The sequence below is a fragment of the Blennius ocellaris genome, assembly GCF_963422515.1.
Source record: "Blennius ocellaris genome assembly, chromosome: 20".
Taxonomy (NCBI): domain Eukaryota; kingdom Metazoa; phylum Chordata; class Actinopteri; order Blenniiformes; family Blenniidae; genus Blennius; species Blennius ocellaris.
Window position 1 is genome coordinate 19,551,074 of NC_137669.1, and position 9,754 is coordinate 19,560,827.

The window sequence follows — 9,754 nt, forward strand, 5'->3', positions numbered from 1 at the left end:
TGGAATAATCGATTCAAGATGAAAACTGCAACCAGTAATGAGAGCAGAGGAACATGGGTTCGCTTTATGGCAGCAGGTTTTGGATATTGGATTTTGGTCCGACTAAATTTTAGTCCGTTGGCCAAAATGTGTTGAACCAGGCAGTATTTTCAAAAAGTTTATGTAAACAAAATGAGTGAGGAAACTGTAAACTCTTAATATGGTGACTATTCCAGAAAGGGTCGTCTAAGAGTCGTGTATGGCACAAGAGTCAGGTAAGAAACTGCAATGGAAACTGTAGTCTGTAAACACTGAGCGCTGGATGTAAACTTTTGTATTTCACGTTTGATGAGCTTAAAACAGATGCTGGATGAAAACGTCTCCAAAGTTTGGCACTTCTGTTGTGAAACCACGTGGAGAAAACGGTAGAGGGAAACTAAAATGTTTCTTTAAGTCAAATAAATACGGAGCAGGGTGGATGTGGTGTGTGTGTGTGTGTGTGTGTGTATGTGTGTGTGTGTGTGTGTGTGTGTGTGTGTGTAAACAACAGTGCTGGCAGCTTCGGAGGTCTCAGCTTTAGTTTGGTGAACAAACTGAGAGGAAGTCAGTTTAAATTTGGCACAAGCTGTGACTTTTACAACATCATGCTCACAAGTTGCCCAATAATCAAATTCTCCCGTTTGAAGAATTTAGAGATCCGGTAAAGGTCAATATGCGTGAAAAAAGTTTGGTGTAAACAATAGTTTAGCAGAGAGTCTGAAAATCAGAGGCTGTGAGTGCTAAAGGTGCTGCCGAATGACAAAACGAAAGCAGCATCAGAAATCAACGAGCACGTCAAGGCATTCACAAAAGAGTGATCAACAGCTATGGGCAGTTGGCAAATTTACAGGAAGAGAAGATTATTTCTTTTTCTTTGTCTTCTTCTTCTTCTTTATTTGTTTAAAAAAAAAAAAAAGGGGATCTATGTGCGTCCGGTACCCTTTTGTGAGTGTCTTTGCTCTGAATTTAGCTTAGCCCAGCAGAAGAGAACGAAGGAGGGCTTGGGCCCGGTGCGAGCAGGGCAGCGAGCTTCTGCCCACAGAACAGACATGAAAATGTCCGGATTCATCCGTCAACACAGTGTAAGACGGGGCGACGACGGCCAACTCCGCACAGTCAAGGCCACGCTGGCACTGCGGGCGGTCTGGACAGAAATCTGATAGAAAAAACGCCCAACGTATGAAGCTGGTCGACCATCCAAATGTGTGAAATCGCGGGGAGAGAGGGGGGGGGGGGGGGAGGGGGCTGTGTCACGAGTGCTTAACTCCCTGAATGCGAGTGAAGATCACTTTTAGTAGCAGGAATCGGTGAGGAGTTTCTGTATGGCTGGTGTTCAGTATGGCTTTAGGCTATGTTTACTTTGAATCACTTGACAAAGAAGATCTCCTTCCACACGAAAACAATTATGTAGGAACAGGGAAGAGTTTTAAATTGCATGTTTTCAGGAGATTAAAAGGAAGAGGTCACTGGGAGGAAATTAAGGAGGAAGGGTGGAGGTGGGTGGGGGGGGGGTTGGGGGGGCTCCAGTGGGAGACTCTGGTGCCACGTGTGGAAGCAAACAGTGGACGACGGTGTGAGAGGCCTCTCTCACGTGAGCGACTGGAAGAAGGAGATAGGCAAAGTGTCAACAGTGTTTCACAGCGCAGACTGAGACGCCGGTGTATCTCCGAGCCTCACAGATAGCAGCGGCAGCGGTGGAGGATGTGGGGAGGATATTTATCAGGTTCGACGTGGCGGCTTGTGTTGCCTGTCAGTCAAACGGCGTTCCTTGCTGAAGCCTTACCAAAAAAAAAAAAAAAAAGAAAAGAAAAACGTTGGAAGTGCAGAGGAGAGTTATCGCTTCTCGCCACACGCCTCCTCTGTTACTCACAAGCGAGCCACGAGCTGCAAGATGTGGTTATAAAGCACTTTGAACCAATAATGCACTGATAATCGTCCATGGAATGAAAAATTATGCAGTCCTAGAGCAGACGGCAGCAAACACCGACAAGCAATAGAAGGTTTTTGCTTTTGTTTTGATGAGATTAAATGCGACTTTTGATGGGATGTTGTGATGTATTTGAGGGTTTGGGAGGAGAAGGAATTTCCTTGACGATAAAACGGGTATTAAAAAGCAAGTTAATGATGTAAATCTTTTATGAAGATGTGCGGTTTCATTGTTTGTTTGTTTGTTTAGTTTTTTTGCTTCTTCTCTTGACACAGTCGGTTTGGCACCAGGTTTTGGTCTTACTTGATACTGATCAGCAGACGAGACAGGAAGAGGTCCGAAACCTCGATCCCACCCGTCGTCAAAGAAGTAAAAAAAGAAGAAGAAGAAGAAGAAATAGAGGAGCAGGAGGAGTTTCCGAGGAGCCTCAGCTGGTAAATATTTCCCAGGAAACCACTTGGCAGAGGGGCAGTCCTGATCAGACTTCACACTCCCGATTCTTCAGGTCTTTCACAGGTTGGCGTCCACTTGTTCAGCGGTTTTCACACTGCGAGAGAAAAACACAACATGCAAAGTGTTTGTGAGATTCAAATGGTTTATGCTGCATATATTTATCATGGCTGGGTTTTTAGATCTGAGCTGTCTTAAAAGAATTAATTGCATCTTTTTGCACGACTAAAAGTAAGGAAATGTGTGTTTGGTAGATTGTTTTCTTTGCTTCTATCCAAGAAAGGCTGACTTTTTATTTATTGCTGTGAAAGTAACTGTACTTCATGAGACCGAACATACTCCGTCTAGATTCTTAATAACCAAGATGAATAAAACATGATTGTTTACATTGGGTGAATGGACATCGATGATTTACAAACCTAAACCGTGCTTCATGAGGAATTTATAGTGGTTTCACTAAGTGGGCCTGTAGAAAACACACAAACAACTTGAATGCTACAAACTGGAATCACGTTTTCCATTCAAATTCACAGCAACAAACTGCATTAATCAGTCAGTCAGACTGAGAATACCAACAGAAAAAAAAAAACTCAGCACAGCCGGAGAAAGATGTCAACGGCTGATATTTGACATGACGCACAAGCTGGTAGCAAACTGCACTAATACTACATCAAATACCAAAGCATGTGTGCAAAGTGGCACAGTTGTACCGACGTGCAAGTGGTTGCGAGGATTTTAGTGAATTAACACGTAAATCTCAGAATTTGATCTGCTCGTCCACATTTGTTAGCCACTCCGCAATGTTTTGATTCATTTGGTGCCGGCATCCTGTTGCTGTTTACTCTCCGGCTTTGTTACTTCCTGTGAGAAGAAATGCACAAACAGCACCAGAGTTTAATTGGAGCAGAGACGAAATTTGTCCAGGAAGTCTTGCGTTCGGGTTGCGGGGGTCGCACGCAGGGACACCGGGGGGTCATTTTATGTAAGACTTTGGCCTTGAGCGGCTTCTGAAATCTGCAGTTGCCCTTAATAGAGGGTGGTACAGCCGTTATACGTCAACATGAACACAAATAGATGCCGCGCTTCCAACAACACGCAGTTATACTGAATAGAAAACATCAGCTGACAGTGGAGACGGGAGCAGCCGTGATCCGACTTTGATAAAATGAGAGCAGGCGACATGACAGATACCATATGGAGCCATATGGAAGAGTGTGTGCGTGTGCGTGTGTGTGTGTGTGTGTGTGTGTGTGTGTGTGTGTGTTCTGTGTGCACAGAATGAGGCCTGCAGCATCCCAGAGTAGAAAAACACTGCTGTCAGAAAAAATCTAACCTTTTTTTTTTTTTTTTTTTTTTTTAATAATCCTTACGTCACCATGAAGTGAACGTAATGATTGAGTCTGACAACATTCAGTCTTGTACGTCTGCCATTGTGTAGCTCCATTCATTTGCCTAAACCGCGATGTGCCAGAATGAAATATATTCATTGAAATAATATGACGTGTTTATGAAAACATGAGTACCTGAACATACTTTGCTGTGGACAAAAAAAAAATGACCAAACAGAAAGTAATTCTTGCTTTACAGTTGTGTTTGTCCGGAAAATCGCTGCATTGGTTATGTGAGACATTTGATCATTACGTTCAGTGGAGTTCAGTGAAATAGTAACAACTGGGCGCTGCTGACGCTCACGTGCAGTTCAGTGAACGTGTCGCTCACATGGAAACTGAGGTTTTTGTGTGTAATTGTAAGAGTTGGTGTCAATACAAAGACGTAAAAGCTGAAAGCTGATGAATCACATCCGACATGTGGATTCCAGCTGGACAAAGACCGCGGAACAATGAAACGGACTTCTGACCTCACCACTTGTGAAAGTCTGAGGAGAAAATGCGGCGTTAGAGTTTCACATGCCGAGTCCGACTGCATCTATTCCAGGAGAGCAAAGGAAAGAGACGTCAGGATTCAAAGCCCCGGAGCAGCAGCGGCGCCTCACAACTCGGGGCTGCGGTGGCAAAAACGACGACGTGAAGCAAGACAGCAGGAAACAAAGAACAAGTGCAAGGTCGGGAATTCATTATTTAATACAATATGTACAGTAGGTGGAGGCAGGGGGGGGGGGGGTATATGCAAGGACAGGATGTTCCTGTGTTCGACTTATGAGCTGCCGGGGACCGTTTCCTGAATCACAGTAACCTAAATAGCCGCGGTCGTCTCTGCTGGAGCGTTGAGCCGGGCACTCTGCTGCCCTGACAGCCTGGCTTCACGTCAGCGTGTCTCCTCTCCGCCCTCCGGGGGCTTTTCCAACCCGCTTCCTCAGATGTCGTAATTAAGAAGCCCCTGCTGACAGATAGCGCCACTTCCACTGGCTTTCGAGGTAACACGTGCATTCATTCAGCAAGAACCGTGAGCGTGCAAAGACAAAGTTTATGGATTAAAAAAAAAAAAAAAAAAAGTCAGGTTAATGTCACTGCACTGTTCTGCAGGAAGCCGAGGTGATCAGGTTTCCCTTTCGATGATATTCTGCTTGTTACTCTGCATTAATCGGAGAGTCTGAGCATGTGGGCCAAACTAAGTGGAAGACGACGGAGTCACATGATCATAAACGTGGGGGGGGGATATGAAATCAGCCGAGCCCACATGCCAAGAAAGAGTTAAGACCTTTATTACAGTATGTCTTCCAGCAGCCTTCCCATGTTTCTCTGGACGCCTGGATTGTCTCTGGGTTTACGTGTGCCTGCGTCTCAGCCCGTGTGTCTGCACGAGAGCCTCCATTTACACCCCCCACCCCACCCCACCCAACCCACTCCACCCTCACCACCCCCCCCCCCCCCCCCCGCTCCGTCTGCCTGCCTTTTTTCCCCCGTCTCCCTGCTGATCTCAGCCATTCGTCTTGCTGCGTCTGCTGCACAAATGTATGGATTGGTCCTGCTGCCTACAGCCCGCTGCGCCGCCTCCCTGCCAAGAGCGTCTGCCAGGCCGCTGGTACGGCAACAAGATGGTGCGCTGAAGCCGTGTCCCTTTCACTGCACACTCAAACAACGACTATCTTGTTGCATTCGACTGTTTTCGTCAGAAGATGATGGCGAAAAATGTAGAAAACGATCAAGCTATGTTAAGTTGGCTTTTGTGCACAAAACTTCAAATGAATGAGCAATTTGATTTGTAATCAGCAACTTTTATGTATTATTTCAACAACTCTGATAGAGCGTTTTAACATACTGAGCAATGATTCATTTTAATTTGTGAATTCACAATTTCACAAGTTGATTAGGCCATGGAGCGCCAATCTTTGTAACTGCAACACTTGAAGATCCCAAAACCATAGTAATTAAAAAAATCAAATAAATCAGGGTTGCAAACTTTGAAACTTTTTCCTTCACCACACAACAGGATCTTTTGAGGCCACTGTTGTGATGACATGCGTTACAATCACGGCATCTCAGGGTAAAGGGTGCTTGAATTAGATGAATAGTAGTTTTAAACTTCGCCTGGTCCTCTTCACCGAGACTTCTTCTCACCACATGGCTGTAATTTTCACAAATCAAAGCGTGGGTAACAATTCCATCTCACTTATCCACAGAAAATAATTCAAATTGCAGCAACGTCACGAGAATCGACTTCAATTTTGCAGTTATTTTTAACACCGTGTTACAAAACCTAAAGGCATGAGTAATGCCTTTGCTGAGTGATTCAAACGTTGAGAGATGTGCAGTCAGCCTGTCGACTCTCGGCCATATTGTGTGTCGCTCGCGAGGAACCGGACAACCTATAGATCACGAGCGACATATGTTTACATCCTGAAGGTCTGCGAGCACTTCACTGGTAGTAGTACAACAGAAATGTATATCCGCAATGAGAATCACTTCAGTTAATGCGAGTAAGGTTGAAGAAGGTGAAATGTGGAGGAAATTAAAAAAAATGTATTGCACGGCACAACGATTCGTGCATCTCTCGATGATTTTTACCATTATACAGTAACTGCGGAACATCATCTGCAAAAGACGGATTCTAAATTGCCTTTGTACACATGTGAGAGAACTGAAAAAAACGACAAGTGTCAAGATCTGACGTGTAACGGAGACAATTTATTATTACTGTAAAATTATAACAGTTATGGCAGCTGCAGACTCTCAATAAAAAGCACATATTTAATGATTAAATCATCCAAACTAGCACAACAACAGTTGTACGTTAAGATCGCAGAAGGTCTTGACAATATCTTACAGTGTGGAAAACATTAGGAAGTCCAGAATTGGAGCAAAAATAACGTATGAACATGAGTTGAGTGGGAGAAATCTGGGATTTAGACTCTGTGGGAGAAATCTGGGATTTAGACTCTGTGCGGCTCAAAGGGAATTAACTTACAATAAAAATCATGCAATTCCGATTTTGGTTACCTACGTAATATATACAATCAACTATTCTGCTTTTCTTGTCTACTACCAAGGACAACATGTTGATTTCCATACTGACTTCATCATATTTATGCAACTTTGTTAAAATAACACACTAAGGTAGTACTTGATAGACTTTAGGCAATATTTTACCGAGGTCCAGGATGAAAATAATATTATTTATAGAACGTTTTAAGCTTGAAATCTGCGTGGTGTTGGTCTGTTCGACATGTTTCAAAACATTTTGTTACACATATCAAAGATGAAAACGGAAAGAAGAAACATGATTCAACAATTCAATCCCAGCATCCCAATGAGTGGGAGGGTTAAAATCTGTAAAATGCCAAAAGCTCCTAAAGTTGACAGAACTTGCTAACTTTTCTCTTCATATTGAGCTTTTTGCTTGTGAGACGAAACCTGAGCGCTCAGAAGAACCAACACAAGACTGGCTCCTTTCTCCTGGAAAGATGCGTGATTTCTTGTTACGGGCACAGTTTTCCTGATACCATGTCGGCCAAACATTTCATCAATTATTAATCGGCGACAGGTCGATAAATAATGGAAACGCTGGCAGGGCGTCTGCTGGAAGGACTCGCACCGCAGCCGACATGAGATTTCTCTCGTTACAGGTGGTGTGCGCTACTTACGTGTGTCACTTCACATTACGCAGCCATACTGGGGGAGATTATTCTCGTTTTTCTCGCACTGCTGCAGACTGAGCATGCCTCTACGTGCTCATACTGTATATGCGCCTGTATATGCGTCGCTGCTGCGGCTGCTGCCCGAGTTGAATGAGCTTTAAAGACGCAGAAGCTCCCTGACAGGCCGTGAGTTAGTGGAGGAGACCCTCCCTGCTGCACCCCCCACCCCCCCCCATATAACACATCCACACCATCCCTCCATCCTTCCATCCATTCACTCCCTCCATCCTTCCTCACTGCCGGTGCGTGGGCTAAAGCATCTCTCTGAGAATAGCACTGCAGCAATGAAAAGAGAGAAAGCAAGAAAAAAAAAAAAAAAAAAAAAGATGATTGTTCCTGTTGTGATTATCTGGCTCTTATTCTTTCTTTCTTTTCAAATGAATGCATCTCTTTCTGTTGAAGAACACAAATAGTGTCAGTCACTCCCGCTGGCCGGCGTCCATATCTGCACCGTCGGTCGTCTGTCGTCTCACGGTGGTGTGTTTCTACATGAATGTGCTCCTTACTGTAAGAGCTTCCTCCTTCTCCTCCTCCTCCCCCTCCTCCTCCTCCTCCTCCTCCTCCTCCTCCTCCTCCTCCTCCTCCTCCTCCTCCTCCTCCTCCTCCTCCTCCTCTGCATTGTCACATGATTCCCCTCACTCCTCCTTTTCCCTCCATCTCCCCTTATTCACCCCATCCTTAACCCTTCTCTCCTTCACCTCCTGCTCCTCCTCTATGAGGCATGCTGGGAAAAGTGCCAGTGGATGGGGGTTGGGGGTGGGGGTGGGGGGTGCAGCAGCAGCGGTAGGAGCAACAGCATGGCGGTGGGTTGTAATGTGGAGCGACGCCAAGCTGGCAGAGCGGTGAACTCTGCCCGTAAAGGTCAGCGCACTGCCCTTGGTCCTGACTCTCCGATAGAACGGCTTTAAAAAAAATAAAAAAATCTATTAATGCAGCCTAGTTTTCGGATCATAATGCAGAGCGAGGAAGATTACAGGAGGCCCCGGCGTCCATTAACTCTCGTGAATACGACACTACATAATGTCGTAATGATTTATTTCAGACGGAAGTTGAGTAATCTGCCGCTCGCTGGCTTCAACCATCACCACACACTTTAACACACACAATTTGCTGACAAGCAACAAATAATGTAAAAAGGGCTCTTTTGTTGATGTTCTGTCAAAGTTTTCTCTAATTTTCAGTTATTTACAAGGGGTGGACCTCAATAAAATCCTCAAACCACATTAGAAGTAAAAATGTGCTTCAAATAATAAAACAATATTCTACTTTATAGTCATAAAGCAAATCAGTCAGATTACATTTCACCAGTTATTATAGTTTCATAGCCTTTGATAGACTATTTTCTTATTTACAGAATAATTTTTATTAGTTTTCTTATTTTTGATTCAGTCAGACGCAGAACCCTCAGGTATGTACTGTATGTCAACTCCTGAGAAAACATCAGTATTGGTCACAGTCATGAGAAACAGGAAGTTATGGGTGTCAAACATCAATATCGTCGTCAGAAAAACAATTGGTCCAAAACAAAACCAAAAAAAAAAGACTTTACAAAACAAAAAAAACATTCATAGTCTCAGTAGTAAAATGCTTCATCTCTCTTTATCTATTGAAAACATGAATTAACATTAATTAACAAGACAAAACAATAACAAATTGAAAAATGATCTGTTTACTGTTCAGTCACACACAAACAAGGTGTCACAAGGTGTCACATCTCACATCACACACGTTTCATTTGTGATTTGAGAAGAAGAATAACGATCACCAACGCTTTTCCAGCATCATTTTTCTCTACAGCGACCGATCCGCGACTCGCCTGCAGCTCTGGAATGATTGTAGGATACTTGGTTTGGAGCCGAGGCAACGATTGCATGCTTCTCTCGCTGGACAACAAACACACCGTGTGTGTTTGTGTGCGTGCATCTCTCTTTCTGTCTCTCTCCCTCCACAGAGCTGACGATTTCACCTTCTCCCACATGCACTTGTGCAGATCACGATGCATTGCATTGGACAAAAGATGACATCACTGGAGACACACTCCGGATGCATCCGGCTCTCGAGGGAGAATCGCGCGCACGTCGCTCCACATCTTTAATGCCTTAATCTCCACAAAGAGATGCCGGCGAGTGAAAGCCAAATCCATACACAATGGGATTTGAGTACGAGAAGAGTTCCAGTAATCCAAGTAGCATTGAACAATGACGTCTCCATTCAGTGCTGCTGTTTCTTCCATTGCGAATGTGCACGTGAAGGTTCGTCTTATT